General features: G+C 45.0%; 1 long non-coding RNA gene across 3 annotated transcripts; it reads left to right on the top strand.

Annotated features, from left to right (window-relative positions):
• The first annotated feature begins 179 nt into the window (after nt 1-179).
• On the top strand, nt 180-15891 carry LOC306837977. 3 transcript variants are annotated; one of them, XR_013781014.1, is made up of 5 exons: nt 180-783; nt 818-1792; nt 1998-2051; nt 2688-2727; nt 15598-15891. It is a non-coding gene; the product is annotated as an uncharacterized lncRNA (long non-coding RNA). The 3 variants fall into 3 exon arrangements; XR_013781016.1 differs by lacking the exon at nt 180-783 and having other exon boundaries at nt 803-1792; XR_013781015.1 differs by lacking the exons at nt 180-783; nt 1998-2051 and having other exon boundaries at nt 803-1792.
• Nucleotides 15892-16457: the final 566 nt, after the last annotated feature.

Below are 16457 nucleotides of genomic sequence, written 5' to 3'. Positions count from 1 at the left end.
TCCTGAGTGAAAACAAAGAACGATTCTTCAATTTGAAGTGAAACAAAGTGAGGGCCTTCATTCAGTCTGCTCATTCAACATAAATAAATCCTGTCTGGCTGAGTAGCAGAGCCCCCCCCCCCCCCCCCCCCCCTTCCCCCACCTCCCCCCCCCTTTACACAAACTAAACTCTTAAATGATTTCAGAACATTCAAGTCATGTCAGTTTTTTTGGGATTGCTTTTTCACATTTTCCGTGTTAGACGTGTTTTCATAATTCTAAATATTTGTCCTGGGTCGAGCGTGTAGGAGGAGGAGGGGGCGGAGTCTGTTCTGACTGACTGACTCTTTATTAAAATCAGAGCTACCTGGCAGCCACACGGCAGTTTCCACAGGACCTGTGAGAACCACGTTCTGTCACTCCACAGCTGATCACGCCCTCTCGAGCTAGTGCTCGTGTTGCCACCATACACGTCACATGTTCATGTCTGCTGTAAAAACAGGCTGTTTGAATGGGTGTGTATGTGACTTCCTGTGCTTCTGCAGCCAGCCTCTAGTGGACACTCCAGGAACTGCAGGATTTAACACATCAGCATCGGCTTCAAGTTGCCGTTTGGTTGAAGATATCTTGCGCCACAACAAGCTATAAAATCCGGGTGCTAAAGTGAGAGTATGAAGAGGTTAAATCTGCCCACTGTTGTTGTTTTCATCTCATCGTCTGTCTCACGTTTTGTTGTACTTTTCAGATCGAGTCTTCCTGGCACTTAAATTGGAGGTGATAGGCTGTTTGTGTGTGTGGGAGTGTGTGTGTGTGTGTGTGTGTGAGCATGTGCTGGAAGGTGCAGCTATTGAACTGAGACAATGGGGTGCTGTAAGAAAGTATTTTTAACCAGCATGCTAAGTACCCTAAAATCCCTTATAACTCATTTGCTAAGGCAGTGATAGACGCTGTTTGTAATCGTCGAGTCTGGCTGATATCTGCGACATTTCCTCAATACATACGAGATTGACTATTGTGTTACCAATCTGCCCCTACCTGTTTGCAGCCTGGTTTCCTTTACTCTGCAGGGCATTCATTCAATTACCAACACCCCGGAGGAGGTTATTCATTACGCCGTCCTGGGAAAGGCAGCTGATAAAACCCAGGGAATGTTGGTTTTTGTGCTCCCGTAGACAATAAGAGCCTTTTTTTTCTCTTTCTTTTAAAGGAAAGAGAAACAAGCTGGGAGTTCACGAAAGTTCAAACTAAGTAGTGGACTGTTCTTTTGGAGGAATGCAGGAATTCAAAAGTGGAAGAAAAACCACCACACGTCTGGAACAAAAAGAGGATGAGGCCGTTATAGTGTCCGTTAACGTATAGGAGAAAGGTTTACAGACGTTTGCAGAGCTGGCTAAACACTGAAGCTACAGTGTCTGAGATGTAGCAACCTGCGTGAGCATCGACTCAATAAGGAGGGGATGATGATTTGAACTGCTCAAAGAGCTTTAAGACTCTGAAAAATCGTTGACATGAAAGAAACTTCACAGGAAGAGGATCTTTGATTTAACGAGAGAGGAACTCTCGACTGGTATGAATTCATCTAGACATCATAAAATCTGTCTTCCTCCACTCATCTGTGACGCTGCTTATATACGAAGCACTTTTTGTGAAGTAAATATAAACTGTGCATTCTTCCGTAGATTTTCCACACACACACACACACACATACAAAGGAGCTGAAACCCGACATTACGAGCGAGCTCTGTGAGTGTGGTGTGGGCCCATGAAGGGGGAACCAGCAGCCTCGCCAAGACCATCACAAAGGCCAGGCTGGGTATGTTTCACTCATCCTGTACTTAGCCAAAACCAAAAGTATTGTTGGTTCTTCTTCGGTTTCATGTGTGTTTTCCATTTAAAAAGAAAAAAAAGAAGAGAAGGAAGTCTGGGAACTCTTTGGATGAACGTGAAAACTTTGTGCTTCGGCGCTTCTATTCGAAGCCTTTCAAGTGTGTTTAAGTCATCTTCTCGTTTTGAAACAGAAAGCTACCAAAAACTGCAGTTCCTTTTGTGGCCACTTGAGGCTAGAATGAAAAGTGAGTTGATTCTTATTCCTACCCCATATTGAAGTGCACAGCTGAACAGCAAAAATAACCAACTTTATATGGGCCAGATTTTATAGAAAGTCACCCGTTTAAATCAGAGCGATAAACCAGCCAGCCGATAATATCAAGCAACTATCGCTAAATCTAAATCTCTCTCTACAGGTGGAACATAAATCTGAGGAAGATATCAGCCGACATATCAGTAGATGATTTTATCTCCTTATACCCCAATATCTATACTGTTACCATCCCCAGATTAAATTATCATGGCTAAAAGTTATACATAATTGTGGGCGTGGCCTCTTTGAGATACAGGCGGGAGCTGCTAGCTTAATGCTAGGTGTCACTTTAGCGACTTTAGTCACTGAGCTTTTATGAGTCTTTTATGGGTTGTTTTCCTTGAGATTTTCTTTCATGCATATTTTGGAGAGACAGGAGTTTATGATCACGAAAGTCTGTGCTGGAGCTTTTTCAGTAAAAGAAATTGACTATGATTAAGGAGAATATGGGAGCTTTACAGTTTCATGCAAATGCAGTTAAACACAGTAATTAACTAGCTCATTCGCCAGCTAATAAAATTAGCCACAGCTTAGACTTTTGAGTTTTGACATCTTTTAAAACGAACAGATTTCTCCAGATTCACCAACTCATCCAGACAAACCAACAGGTGACGTTTCAATGTTTGACACAATCTATGGACGTTATTGGGCCTTTTTTCTTCTCTGCTTGTTTGGCCATTTGTCGCTGTGTGAGTGTGTGTGTGTGTGTGTGTGTGTTTTGGTTCCCTCACTCCATTCCTGTCTTTTCTTTGAGCAGAAAAAAAAGTGTGTGAAAGTTTAATCGCTCTACAATAACCTGGCCCTCATAAACCAGCCGAACAGGTCATCAGTCCTCGGCTCTCACAGCGCTGATAAACCCAACGCTACAGGAAGTGAGTTGCTCAACGTTTTGTGGGTTCTGTTGTTTTTATTGGCTAACATGTCCAACCTCTGGAACCTATTATAACCAGCCTAGCCTGACGCACACATGCAATCACACTCACACATAATCATTAAGCATGCGTGTCTTCAACGCCTCATGTGTCACAAAGTTGTCTGCACAACTCAAATCACACACCCACACAATGAGTTGCACGAACTAGTATTATCTCGCTCTCAAAGCTCTCTCATTGGTCTAAAAAGGTGAATCGTTAAATCTGCTGTTTTTAAAAGCTGCTGAGGTGGGAACTACTCTACAGTCTGGTGGGGTAAGGGTCTGTTTTCTGGGGCGCTCTCATAGGGCACATAAAGGTTTAAACTATATTAAATTAAATATTAAACTATAAATGCTCACACAGGTCAGCATGTGGTGGACACTGTAGCTTCAGTGTTTAGCCAGCTCTGCATGTGGTGGACACTGTAGCTTCAGTGTTTAGCCAGCTCTGCGTGTGGTGGACACTGTAGCTTCAGTGTTTAGCCAGCTCTGCATGTGGTGGACACTGTAGCTTCAGTGTTTAGCCAGCTCCGCATGTGGTGGACACTGTAGCTTCAGTGTTTAGCCAGCTCTGCGTGTGGTGGACACTGTAGCTTCAGTGTTTAGCCAGCTCTGCATGTAGAGACACTGTAGCTTCAGTGTTTAGCCAGCTCTGCGTGTGGTGGACACTGTAGCTTCAGTGTTTAGCCAGCTCTGCATGTAGAGACACTGTAGCTTCAGTGTTTAGCCAGCTCTGCATGTGGTGGACACTGTAGCTTCAGTGTTTAGTCAGCTCTGCATGGGTCTGTAAAGCTTTCTGCGTTCTAACCTCTCTCCATGTTTCATCTCCAACATTGATCCTAGTTTGAGCAGCTTTCTGCTGCTGGAGCTTATTAGAAACATGCAGAGGCTTTTTAGCTCGGGTACAATCACTTCTATCTGAAGCAGTTCCACTGCCCGCTTCCATCGCTGCAACACCTGTTCACCTGATAACTGCTCTCATATCTGGCAGACTGAGTGTTGAGATAAAGAAATGGGTATTAGACATGTTTCTCTCCCCTGAAGCTCATGAAGGAACAAAATTTGACCATTTGAACTCTCAACTGAAGCACTTACAGGACTAAGACGTTTAAAAACTTCTACTGAGAGCTCTTAATGTTTTTACAGTTTTTCCTTTACCATAAAAACGGTACTTTGCCTTTTGAAAGATTTACGTGTCCACCTTGTGGTCAGCCTGTCTCTGACGGTGTTTCGTTTCAAGCAGAGACCTGAAACAGTTGAGACCACAGTTGCTTTAAATGTTGGCATGTTCTGTGACTCTGGGTAATATAACGGCGACACATGGCGACTCTGGGACCCCCGCACCCCGCTGGCCTGAGTACTGACTGTGTTTCTGCAGGCTGTGAAGTTATGTGAAGTATTTCACTGTAAAACCTGAACAGCAGACAAGGAATATATTCTTTCCTGCCCAGATTTTGACCCTTGGGGGGGAGGAGGGGAGGTGGAGGAGAAACTGGAGCCGACGCACCTCAGCCTCCACTTTCTGATCCCCGGAGGCACGAAACGCTCCACGAAACTTTCCACGAAAAAAACACCTCATCTGGACACTTTCACAGCTCCCAGCGATCGTGTTGTGTTCCATGTTTGGTCAGAAATAGAAATGTGTGTGAACACTCATCCTGCTGTTTTGTTCATTATGTCTGAAGAGAATCGGAGTCTTGTGTCATTGCTGGAGAAGGAAATGTATTTAAACACATGGTTAGTGTTACTATGATCCTGATTAACTTTTGACTTCCCACGTTCTTGGTCAGATCTTCCTTGGAAGCTGCGCCGGTGTCTCGTCTTGTTTCAATTCAAACCAATTACCTCCTCATCCCTTTCCCACCGTCCTCGCCGTGACTCACATGTTTCTGCATGAGTCGTTCGCCAGGTTCTGTCCGACGCTGGCCTCAATCAGAAAAAGAAGAAAAAAAAAAAAAAACAGATTATTTCTGCGGTCGAGTTTAAGGACGAGATTGGTTTTGTTTAAATCTGAGGTTTCATTGAGGGAGATGATTGTGCAGGAAGGATTCTGTTTGGATACCAGCGGTTTTGATGAGATGATCAGTCCTGCAGCCAGCGCAGCTCCCTCCCGACATGTGTGCGTTGTTAGGATTAAAGTTTTCTGGATGCATCTGGACGGCACATGTAGCTTCTCGTGGAGGAAAGTAGCGCTCTGGTGAGGCGTGAAATCCTAACTTGGACGTGTGTTGATCATCTGTGTTGACTCGAGTCCTGTCCGTCCAGCTCTGTGGATGTTTGATTAGCATGACGATATCTCTCGGTCATAATATTTGGTATTTGTGGTTGAAAATTAGCAGTCTGGCGTTGGATGCTAAACACTGCGTCCTGTGAGAGGATTCGATCAGTCTGTAAATCTTTACGACTGCGGCCTCGTCCACACGCAGGCGGGGATTTTCCGTCTCCATTTAAAAGAATTACATCCCGTCCACACACGGAAAGTTCTCAAGAAAAATCTTGGTCCACATGAAAACGAAAAGATAACTGAAACCTGAAATATAAACAACTGAATTGATTGAATTTTTCCAGATGATTTAATTTACAGGAAAAAAAACAGTTTTTGGACAATTCAGTGGAGAAATAAAAATCCATTTTTAAAAGAATATCGTGTGCAACATTTGGCGTTCATTTATTTCCTGTGTCTTTGAGAAACCACACACTCGCACTTTAAGGTCTGCTGTGTCTTCTGAGTGAGCGTGCAGTGAATGTGTGGATTTTTCGGGGACAGGACAGGAGGGACGCACCGGATGGATCTTTAGTTTGAGGGGGAAGGAGGACACATTCGAAGGAGCCTTTGAAAAGCTGCAGCGACGGCGGTCAGCGATTAGCTATGTGAGTTCAGTCTCACAGAGGTGGTTTTAATTTTCTTGATAAAAAAAGAAGAAGTGAATTTTAAATAAAAAAGCCCAGAGGAGGAAGTGGGGAGGATAAATCTGGTGTGTGAGCTGGATGAATGACATCACACAGCTTAACTTTCCGGTCTTTCTTTTTCTGGCGTGTGGACATAACGGGAGTGTCTATGTTGAGGTTTGCAGTTAATGCAAGGCCCCAGATTTCCTGCTTGTGGCCCAAACATTCATTTCTGACAGACAGAGAGATGAACGGCTGGTTCGGTACTCGGCCTCAGAAACATCACGGACGCGCTCTGACCAGGTGTGACCAACCCTTCTGGTTAGAAAGCTGTGAACTGGTCCAGAGACGGATGATTTAAAGGCTCTGTGAGGTGGGCAGTCGTGACGCCAGCGTTTCCTCAGGAAGCTGTGCCAGCGAGTCTGAGGGTGGCCCTGTTCTGTTTTTGTGGTTTTACACTTTTCTTCTTCATGTATTTAAGTGAAGGGAAGGAAACATAAACATACCACAGCTTTACTGAAGGTTTTCACAGCAAAGGACTTCCCCGTAACATATAGTTCTCATGACATATAAAATATATATGTCAGGCTTTTTGGTTTTTTAAATCACAATGATCAAACATCGATCGACGACAGCACAGGGCGGAAAATTAGACATTTTCTCAGAGCTGTTATTTAACTTTTACAAGAACTTGTGAGTTTCTAGAAAGCAAAAACATTTTTAAAAAAAATGCTGAGTGGTAGTCCTTTTTGTGTCCATTGTGCCATGCATTACCATATCTGAAGCCCCTCCCACATTATTTGGACAGATAGTAGGTTGTGAAAATCGAATAAGGCCACGCCCCCCTTTCCTTGTTCAGACTGTTTCGGACCGAGCCCGCACGCTCAGTACAAACGGGTTTCTGCACACAGCGGTGAGCGCAGAGCTGCTGAGTCACACTCTGGTGTCACTTCCACAGCAGTGAGCAGAGACAATAACACAGTGACAAATATTGGACTGACCCGTCTACTGGCGGCGGGCACACCTGTGAAATGAAAAGCCCGAGGGCGACATGAACCGGGCCACTGACGGAAAACAAAGACAGGATCTGTGTTTGTTGACCTCCAGCGTGTCTTTGTGTGCCAGTAAAAAAAAAGAAAGGGAGAGTATTTAGATGAAGAGTGAAATATTTACTGTGCAGCAGCTGTGGCCGCTCGCTCGCTCTCTCTCTCTCTCCCTCTCTCTCTCTCTTTCCTTCTCACGCCTTCTGTTAACCTTTTCAGAAGCATCTCCAACATGGATCCTAGTTTGAGCAGCTTTCTGCTGCTGGAGCTTATTAGAAACATGCAGAGGCTTTTTAGCTCGTTTCATCACTTCTATCTGAACTGTCAGCTGTGTGAATGTGGTTTATATTATAGTTTATATTATAGTTTATATTATAGTTTATATTATAGTAAGTTTCAGGTCACATAAGATTTCCTTCTTTACTCTTTCAAGTGTTTGTGTCTGTTAGCGTGAAGCGAACTCTTTCTGGGTGGAGCAGGTGTTTGTGTTTCACACATGTACACACACTCTCACTTGTGCTGAAAGAAATGTGTGATTTTTTTTTTTTTTTTCTGCAGCCGTGTAAAGGGTGTTGCATTTTTAGCACGACCTCACTTACCCTGTTTGTATTGGCTGTATAAGTTAAAGTGTGACGTCTGAATCAAAGCTCCGCCTCCTCTTAGAGCTCATGTATAAAACATCAGAAGTGTTTCTCCTGACCTGTGAACCAGCGAGTGTAAAGGTCATGAAACAGGCGGCTTCCTGTATTTCACATGAGCATCACCAATGTAGACATGTAGCCACAGACTATGGTTGTCATGGTAACGGTGAAAAACACACACATACTGCACATGCTAACAGTTAGCCAACAACGTGCTGAAGATTTGCACACAAGTTTGCAAAGGGACCACGTGCAATGTCAACGATAAACGCTGTCATTTGAGCCATTGTAGCAGAGTTAGCTTCGAGCTAGCTCGAGTTAGCTTCGAGCTAGCTCTGCCGTCGCTGCGTAGATCAACAAACACAATTCTTACATCGTTGTTTTAAAGTTCTTTAAAGCTCATTCGACCGTTTCAACGACCTATCAATCTTTGAATTTCTTCCTTTACACATTCTGACTCGATCATTTTAGACTTTTCCTGCTTCTCTTCACAGCGTTCCTTTACTCTCCTCACACCGTGTAAATACTAAAGAACTCCTCCTCTGTCACTTCCACAGCCGGAGCCTCTGAGGTTTCTGCTGAAGGTTTCCCTGCTCGTGTGAAGTAGCGCCGCGCTCCTCTCGGAGGTGGGTGTGTGTTTGTTTGTTTTCCCATGACGCTCTTCTGGAGGGCCGTCCACATCTGGACAACAAGTTGCATCACTGCAGGAAATCTGGTCCGGCTCCAAGACTATTTATAGGCTGTGGGTGATGAATGGACATGAAGTCGTAAAAGAAACAACAAGAAGGCATGTCAATAATTAAATAACATGATACAAACAACTGGAGGCTTGTCGGCGTGCGGTTTAAGAGGCTGATTAATTAATTCTTTGTAAAAGCTTGTGAGGACATTTTTTTTATCTGGTTACGAAACAAAGTGAAATGAACGCAGGCGTCTTTTACGAGCGGCGAAAACAAACATGTTTGTTCTGCGTCTTGTTCTGACTCCTCTGTAGTTTCCCCGCTGACTCTGACAATTCATCTAATCACAAACAGCATTCACTGCAGCGGCTGACTCGACGCTCGCCATCTTGGATGTGTTGTAGACATCACACTGTAGGATGTGTCAGACGAGCTCCCCTGATAAACACCTTGATGCGTTTCTCGTGTGCACTCCTGAGAGTTTTAGGAGGAAAAAGATTTCCTGCTCCGACATGGTTGAGTGACGGCGCTTTCACACTTGCAGAAAACTCCTGATATTTGCTGGTATCAGTCCTGCTGAACTCATCTGGACATTCTCAGGAGTGCAGAAGTGAACGCTTACATTTCATCGCCCCCGTCAAAAAGCAGCAGACGGTAAAACGAGGTGTTCTCACTTTGCAAAAAAAAAAAAAAAAAAAAGAGAGTAAAGCAGTCGAGCCCTAGAATTATCCACCCTGCATGACTCCAAAATAACCTCCTCAAAGGACCCCGTTTTAACCTCCACCGCCCACGCCTTCTTTTCCCGCCTCCTGTAACTCGCCCGCCGTTTTGGGTCGAGTAGTTTTGGGCATTTTCCTCTGGGATCCTTACATGAAAGACGAGAGGGGAAATGAAAGCAACTGGACAGACTTCTTGCTCTGCGTTTTCACAGGAAGTCATTATTTACTAGTTTTGTTGTTGTGTGTGTGTGTGTGTGTGTGTGTGTGTGTAAGGGGGCTGGAATGGCGTGGGTGTCTCTTGACCTGCGAGATGTTTGCCCTGATAAATCCCAGAAATCCCCTCATGACAGAGTCGAGGGGCTTTTTCTGTTTCTCTTTAATCGAAACTTTTCTAACCTGAGACACGACTAACGAGCGAGCGCACACAGCTTTAGCCCCTCCCACTTCAGGATAACAATGTTTAAATTCCTTTCCCTTCTCAGTGTTTGTTGCCCGGAGTCACTCGAACAGTAATTAACAGCACATTGTTTGAACAAGTGATAGCGCTGTGTGTCTAGACTGACAGATACAGCTATCTAAATGAGTGCCTGGCTTCTCCTCCAGCACGGAGCGGGATTCCTCGGCCCATTGTTTTGGAGGACAGTCCGAGGCCTTGACGTGGGCTCGGGGAGCAGAAGGATGTGTGTTTGCTCTAAGACGTTCAGGAAACACGTGGGCCCGCTGACCACCGATCAGCTTCTCTTCAGTTTCCTCTGATCGGGCAGGAAAAGGAGGGAAGAGCGCTCAGCGTTGAGTCATGAAGATTTCACCAACTTGAAATTCCCAGGAATGATCAGAAAGGCGTTTGTGTGGAAGACCGATGAGGTCAATCAGTCCTTGAGTCGTGCGACACGTGGAAGCAGGAGCTCGAGCTCTGACGTTCATCACCTTAAATACAATGAAACGAGTTAAATCCTCTCATCTTTGTTTTCAAGCGTTCAGTTTGAGAAAAAGCACAAAGAAGTTTATTTCTTCAGCTGCTCGTTCAGGTTCTATTTCTGTCTCTGCTGATTGTCTCTCGACCCCCCGAAAAGGTCACCACGGCCGTCAGCAGTCCTCAGAAGGTCGTCCTTATCATTTCAGTGTTTCCTTAAAAAACAAAGGCTGATAAAAGTTATCAGAGGGACATCGGATTTAAATTTAAACGATAAAACAGAAACCTGTCAGAGAAGACAGCTTAGCACACGTTAGCAATAAAGAGCATAAAGTTCAGTTTCATATCAGACGTTAAACACATTGTAAACAAACATTTAAACAACCCAACCCAACGATGTTTTTACAGGAACACTTTTTCAGCAGGATTCAAACTGCCTATGAGCAAGGCATCGAACCCCCAACTCTTCGGAGCTCATTCATGTCAGACATTTCTCCATCATGTCCACAGGATCCTGTCGGTGCATGTTAGCATGCCGCCGTGTGGACACGTGAAGCAGAAACGTCATGACCATTTAAACCGGGGCGGGGGTCCATTATGTCTGATTCTGGAGGTTTAGCCCTCTTAAGCTAAAATGAGTTATGACCCCCCCACCTGCTCCGACAAACCTATTGTTGGGTTACTCCTTGTTTTTAATTACTGATGTGTTTTTCATGGCACCTCCTCCGGAGATCAAAACGTGTGTTTTATGCTAACGACACGTTAGCATAAAACACAGCGTGAAAACAGACGAGCTGCTGCCTGTGTAAAATAAAAACAACCGAGGCTGTCCAGACTTTGGCATCAGTCTGCAGATACAGGACTGAAAGAGACTGCCTGCCCTTGTACCCAGTAGCTCCACACACACACACACACACACACACACACACACACACACACACACAGACTAACTGAGCCTCTTATCATGAGCTGTCATCAAGCGCTCATATCCTCACATTGTCCCAGAGGAAAGCTGACCTCCCAGCTGTAGATATTAACTCGATCCAACCCTCGTGTTTCCCTCCGAGAAGAAAAATGGCGGCAGGGTTAGAAACTCTGCAGTGTGAGGAAGAACGAGCAGACGATGAAGAAGATCCTCCCAAAGTATCTAAAATGGAAACGCGTTCGCTTCTTCAGCTGGTGACCCCCACCTCGAGCGTTTGCACACACACACACACACACACACACACACACACACACACTCTGCTTCCTTTAGAGTTTTGGATGCAGCTGTGGCCTTGTGTGACGTCGGGGTGGGAGGGGGCGGGGCTTGGGTTAATGGGAAGGTTGTGGGGTCATTTTAAGGCACAGGCGGGGGTGTTTGGATAGGCTCAGAGCCAAGTCTGAGGAAAACACTCTTTAGAGACTCTTCTCCATCTTTTATTTCTGTTCATTCTCTCATTTTAAAGTCCTGACGGTCTCTTTCCATTGGCAAGTTAAAATTGCATGCCGCTCATTAATCCGTCATTCGCCTTGTCAAAAAGTTTCATCGTGTTTAAGAAGCTTCATAAATGGAGAACATCTGTTTGTTTTTCTTGAAAGGAGCCTAATCTGAAGAGATCCAAAATAGACGTAGCAGATCTTTAATTACGAGCCTCAGAATGTTCTGGATGTTGTTCTTGGGATTATCCCATGACCTCCGGAGGGGGGGGGGGGTCCCTACATATTCTTTTCCCGTGCTGTCCTTGTAAGGACGGGGTGGCGTACGCCTCCTATAGAAAGATAAGCAGCGACACAGATACTTAACACTGCACACTCTGCAGAGGCTGTGGTGAGTTTCGTTAGCTGACGGCGGTCAGATCCAGAATCAGGTCACTGCAAACGTCACGTAAATAAACAGCTGTGCAAAAAATCCTCATTAAAGCAACAATAAAATAAATATCACGTCACAGGTAGAAAAACTAACATGGAGTCAGTTTATTCCTGTGTTTTTAATCCAATAGTCTCAACATTAGCTTTCACATTAAGCTAACGAATGAGATATTTCGGTCACAGTGAAGGTGACGGTTTAACACGCAGGGCTTTAAAGTTCCTCGTCTCTGCTTTTAAACCCAGCCTGTGATTCCTGATAAGATAAATCTGCTTTACTGCAAACAAGCCGTGTTTCTGCTGGAGCTGCAGGGCCTCTGCGTAGCATCAGGACGGGTCGACTCCCTCAGGGATTACCTTTTTAAAACAAACTGATGCCTCAGAGATTACAGAGAGGAACAACACGCAGATTATTAGACTGAGCATCCAAACGTTAGCCACTGATAGCTTCAAGAAATAGCCATCATTCCTCCCACTGTTTGCTCCGTCTGAAGGTCGTGAAGGTCGTGAAGTGTTTATCTCTGCTTCGTGCAGTTTGAGTCATTGTGTTTCCGCTACTCAGCGAGTTTGCAGCGAGCGCAGTTTGACCCAGATTCTGGTTTCTGCTTCGTCACATCTCGCTGTGGTTTGTGGCTGAAGATGAAGATGCCCATGTTGAATTGAAATGTGACACGTTTGTTTTTTTTTAAGTTGCTTTAAATCTAAAAATGAAAGCTCAGGTCCATTTACTGTTCCTCATCTCCCACTTGAGACTTTCCTCCTCTTGTTTTTTAGTTCTTGTTGGAGTATTTCCCAGACGGCTTCGTGGGAGGCGTGTTTGTGAAAGTGTTTCCTGTGATGTTTTACAGTCGTGTGGAGCAGTGGGAGTCTGGGAACCACCATGGTAGGAATGTTTGGACCTAATGTGAGCAGCGTGTTGGATTAAAAAACTGAATGTGACCACAGCTTGTCTGACGGCCTTGACGGTGGTATGTGAGGAAAGTTTGGCTAAGACAGAAAAACTATCACAAATCATCTCAGTCTGTGCTTTTCTATAACGAGTCATCAGACCTCATGAATGCATGAAAAAGTCCAGCGGTTACTTTTAAGACCAGCTGGACTGTCGTTCTGTTTCAAGGGGGCGGGGCCTCCTGAGATGAGACGTGATGGTTGGGTGGCGGAATGACGTCGCACCGCTGAGTTGAGCGCGTTCCAGTTGAAAGTTGGAAAAAAAGCAACACGGACGCCTCCAGGTGTAGCTTTGTTTCGTTAGCTAAGCTAACGCTACGTGATCGTTTGTGCACAAAAACAGGAACAAGCGGCTAAAAAAACACGATGGTTACAGATCTCGGGCCGAGTCTTCAGGGAGTGTTCCAGTTGACACTTCCGACTGGGAACTCGGAATTTCCCACTTCAACTGAAACGCTGCAGAGTCCCTTACACGAGGAGACTCAGTGTGTTTGTGTGAGTGCTGCGTGTAGATCAGTGGGGTCCAAACTTTGGTTCTTGCGGGCCAGAATCGTCCTGTTAGAATCACTCGCAGGTTTTGTTTTATAAATAATATTGTAAGGAACTTTATGTATTTTGACCTTTACAAAAATAATGTAAAAACAATTAATTGCAGTGAGAAACTAGTTTGTGGAAATGTTTTTTGAATAGTCGGCTTTGTAGATCAGAATGAAAAGAAACCCTTTTAATAAAAGGAAATAACTTCTTTATCTGTTTTATTATTAGTTTTTTTCAGACTGTAACGTGGTTATTCTTTTTAAAAGCTTTTTGTATTTAGCTCAGGTTATTAAAGGGTTAAACAACAATCTGCTTGTTTGCAAACATGATGCAAAGTTTCATTTCATAGTCAACAAGAAATGTGGAAAATAATCAAAGCTGTCAGAAAAAGACATTGTACTAAATATTTCCTCTTTGATGAATATCTTTCAGCCTTTGCTAACATGAAAAAGAAAAAAAATATGAAATCTGAATGAGACCTCAGGTTAAAATCTTCAAATTCTTCAAATAAAGTCGGGGGCCGCAAATGGCCCCCGGGCCGCACATTGGACGCCACCTGGTGTAGATGAACAGGCGTGATCGTCGCTCTCCCGTTGGACAGTAAAAACTGCACGGTCGGCGTCTGTGTCACCGTGACGTGGAGTCCTTCCCTCCACGCTGTATGACATGTTCAGTCCTTCAGAGGCCCGAGGGGGGGGGGGGGGGGGCCCAGCCTTTCTTAAATGGACCCTTTAAGGTCGGGTTTTGTGAAGTGGGCGACTCCCTCTCTTGTGGTTGGGCGTCGGAGGGAGGTCACGGACCCACCCTCCCTCTTGAAGGCACGGGGGCTGAGGAGGGGAAAATGACAGGGTGAGGAGTCCCGAGGGGGGGGGGGGGACACTGCAGTGCTACCCTGTAATCACACTCACCTCCTCCACATGTGGAGACACCACACGCCACACTCACACAATGACACGCACAGCAGCGTGCACGCTGAAACACTCCTATTGTCATGTGTGGAACACATGCTCCACACTCGCACACGCCTGTAACACGCTAACAGTCGGACTCATTCCTCTCATTCCAGCAGAAACACGCCGATTAGTGAGTCTAGCCGCCGAAGAAGGTCAGTGAGACGTCACCGTGGAGGGAAACAAGTTTATGACCTTATAAAGAAGATTTATGACATCGTAGAGTTTTTTTTTCCGCACAATAAATCGATCTCGTCGAGTAAATCCTGACGCTGATATTCGTCCGTCTTCTCCGGGTATTTCTGTGATTTGTGCAAAGAGATGACGCCGTCCGTACGTCGCTCCCTTGGCTGCCTGCCTCTTCGTTAACGCCGCTTCGCCGTTACAAACTACACATCGACATGGCGTCTAAACCACCTGTTGAGCTGAGAAGAAAAAGGAACAGTTGGCGTTCGGTTCCAGATCTCCGTCGATGGCAGAAGCGCCGCTCAAACTAACTTCGCGGTTTGGCGTCTAACTTAACGACACAGTGTTCGTGCTTTCACACTCGCAGAAAGCTCCTGATATGCTGACATGAATCGTTCCCGTGACCACCTCGCCGAGTGGACTCTTAACAGATCTGGTCCCGGTCAGGAGCGTCTGAGATGAGCAGTCCTGAAAGTTTGACCAACTTCACTTCAGCACACGTTCCTGCAACTGTAAAACATGTTCCACGTTAGCTTAGCACGCTTCAAACATGAGAGAACACGGACCTCGACGTGTGGTCAGAAATCAAATATTCAGCTCTGACAGACGTGATGTATCGCCTCTCCGACTTCAGACAGATTTTATTTGAACGTGTGGTCTGTTTTACTTTCCTTTCACGTGACTGTTAAAAGTCAGACGGGGGGAAAAAAAATCGACATTCTTTCTCGTGTTGCACAAAAGAAAGAATTTAGCAGTAAAGATGGAGATCTGGTGGAGCTGCTGCAGCGTGGGAGGGATTTTCTGCCCAGCACAGACGAGGGCAGGAGGCCAACGGCACGGACTGTGTGTGCATGTGTGTGTGTGGCTGTGTGTGCTTGGTGTGTTTAAAAGAGTGTGTGTATGCAGAGCTGGTTTATATGACGCTTGAATGGTCCGAACAGGCCGCACAGCTTCACACACTGTCTGCATCGTCATCTCCTCCAAGATGATTTATTTCAGCTCCGACGTCTTTGTCAACAAAGACTGAACATTTTCCTTTTTTCTCTCTCTCTCTCCCTCTCTCTCTCTCTCTCTCTCTCTCTCTCTCCCTCTCTCTCTCTCTCCCTCTCTCTCTCTCTCTCTCTCTCTCTCTCTCTCTCTCTCTCTCTCCCTCTCTCTCTCTCTCCCTCTCTCTCCCTCTCTCTCTCTCTCCCTCTCTCTCTCTCTCTCAGGGTCTTGAACTTCCAAAGACATGAGGTCAAACTGGCTTTAGTGTTTAAGTCATGTGTGCGCGTCTCTCTGATCCTCGAGAAGATTTACGGGGAACCAGGAGTGCAGCAGTACGATCCGTGTTCAATGTCTTCATTGTTGCGCTGAACACGTGTGCGTGTTCGTGGGGCAAAACTCAATCCCCCCTGTGAAAGGATTAACAGGTCAGAGCGCACACACATGTGCATGAAAGCCTACACGGCTAACGACAAACACAAACTACCCACACGATAGCAGTTTTCATGAAATAAATATTCTGTAATATCAGCCTTTTCTATGAAAATATAATTAAATAACACTTTAAAAGTAACAAGTGTGCATTTATTTTGGTGTAATTGAAACCTTTTTCACTGTTCAAATTAGCTATCCTGGCAGAAATTCAGCTATGTTAGCATAATGCTAAAGTTTCTCTCCATCTTGGAACAATTCAGTGAAATGTCTTAAAGCATTTAAAGTATGTTTATGCCACTAGAGGGCAGTACAGTGCACATTCAACAAACCAGTAATTGATTATAAGCAGGCAGCAACCTCAGTGATGAAAATGAAGAAAATGCAGAAGTGCAAAACAAAAACTGCAATTCCATAAGTGTCCACTGGAGGCTGGCTTCGAAAGTGAGTCAACCCCCATTAGGTCCCAAAAGCTCAATTTAACATCAGAAATAAAAACAAATGTATAAATGTTTAAGATTGCTTTCATGAATTTCTGGGACGTTTTGATGTTTTGTTGATCTGACTGCACAGCTTCTGAAATCACCATGGCAACAAGCAGGCACGCCTTTGTAATCTTTCTCCCGGATCCTATCACGAAAGGAACGTTGGCAGG

Source organism: Symphodus melops (genome assembly GCF_947650265.1).
Source record: "Symphodus melops genome assembly, chromosome: 17".
NCBI classification, from domain to species: Eukaryota; Metazoa; Chordata; class Actinopteri; order Labriformes; family Labridae; genus Symphodus; species Symphodus melops.
The sequence above is the reverse complement of the archived record's forward strand: the minus strand, read 5'-3'. Positions and strand labels throughout refer to the sequence as shown.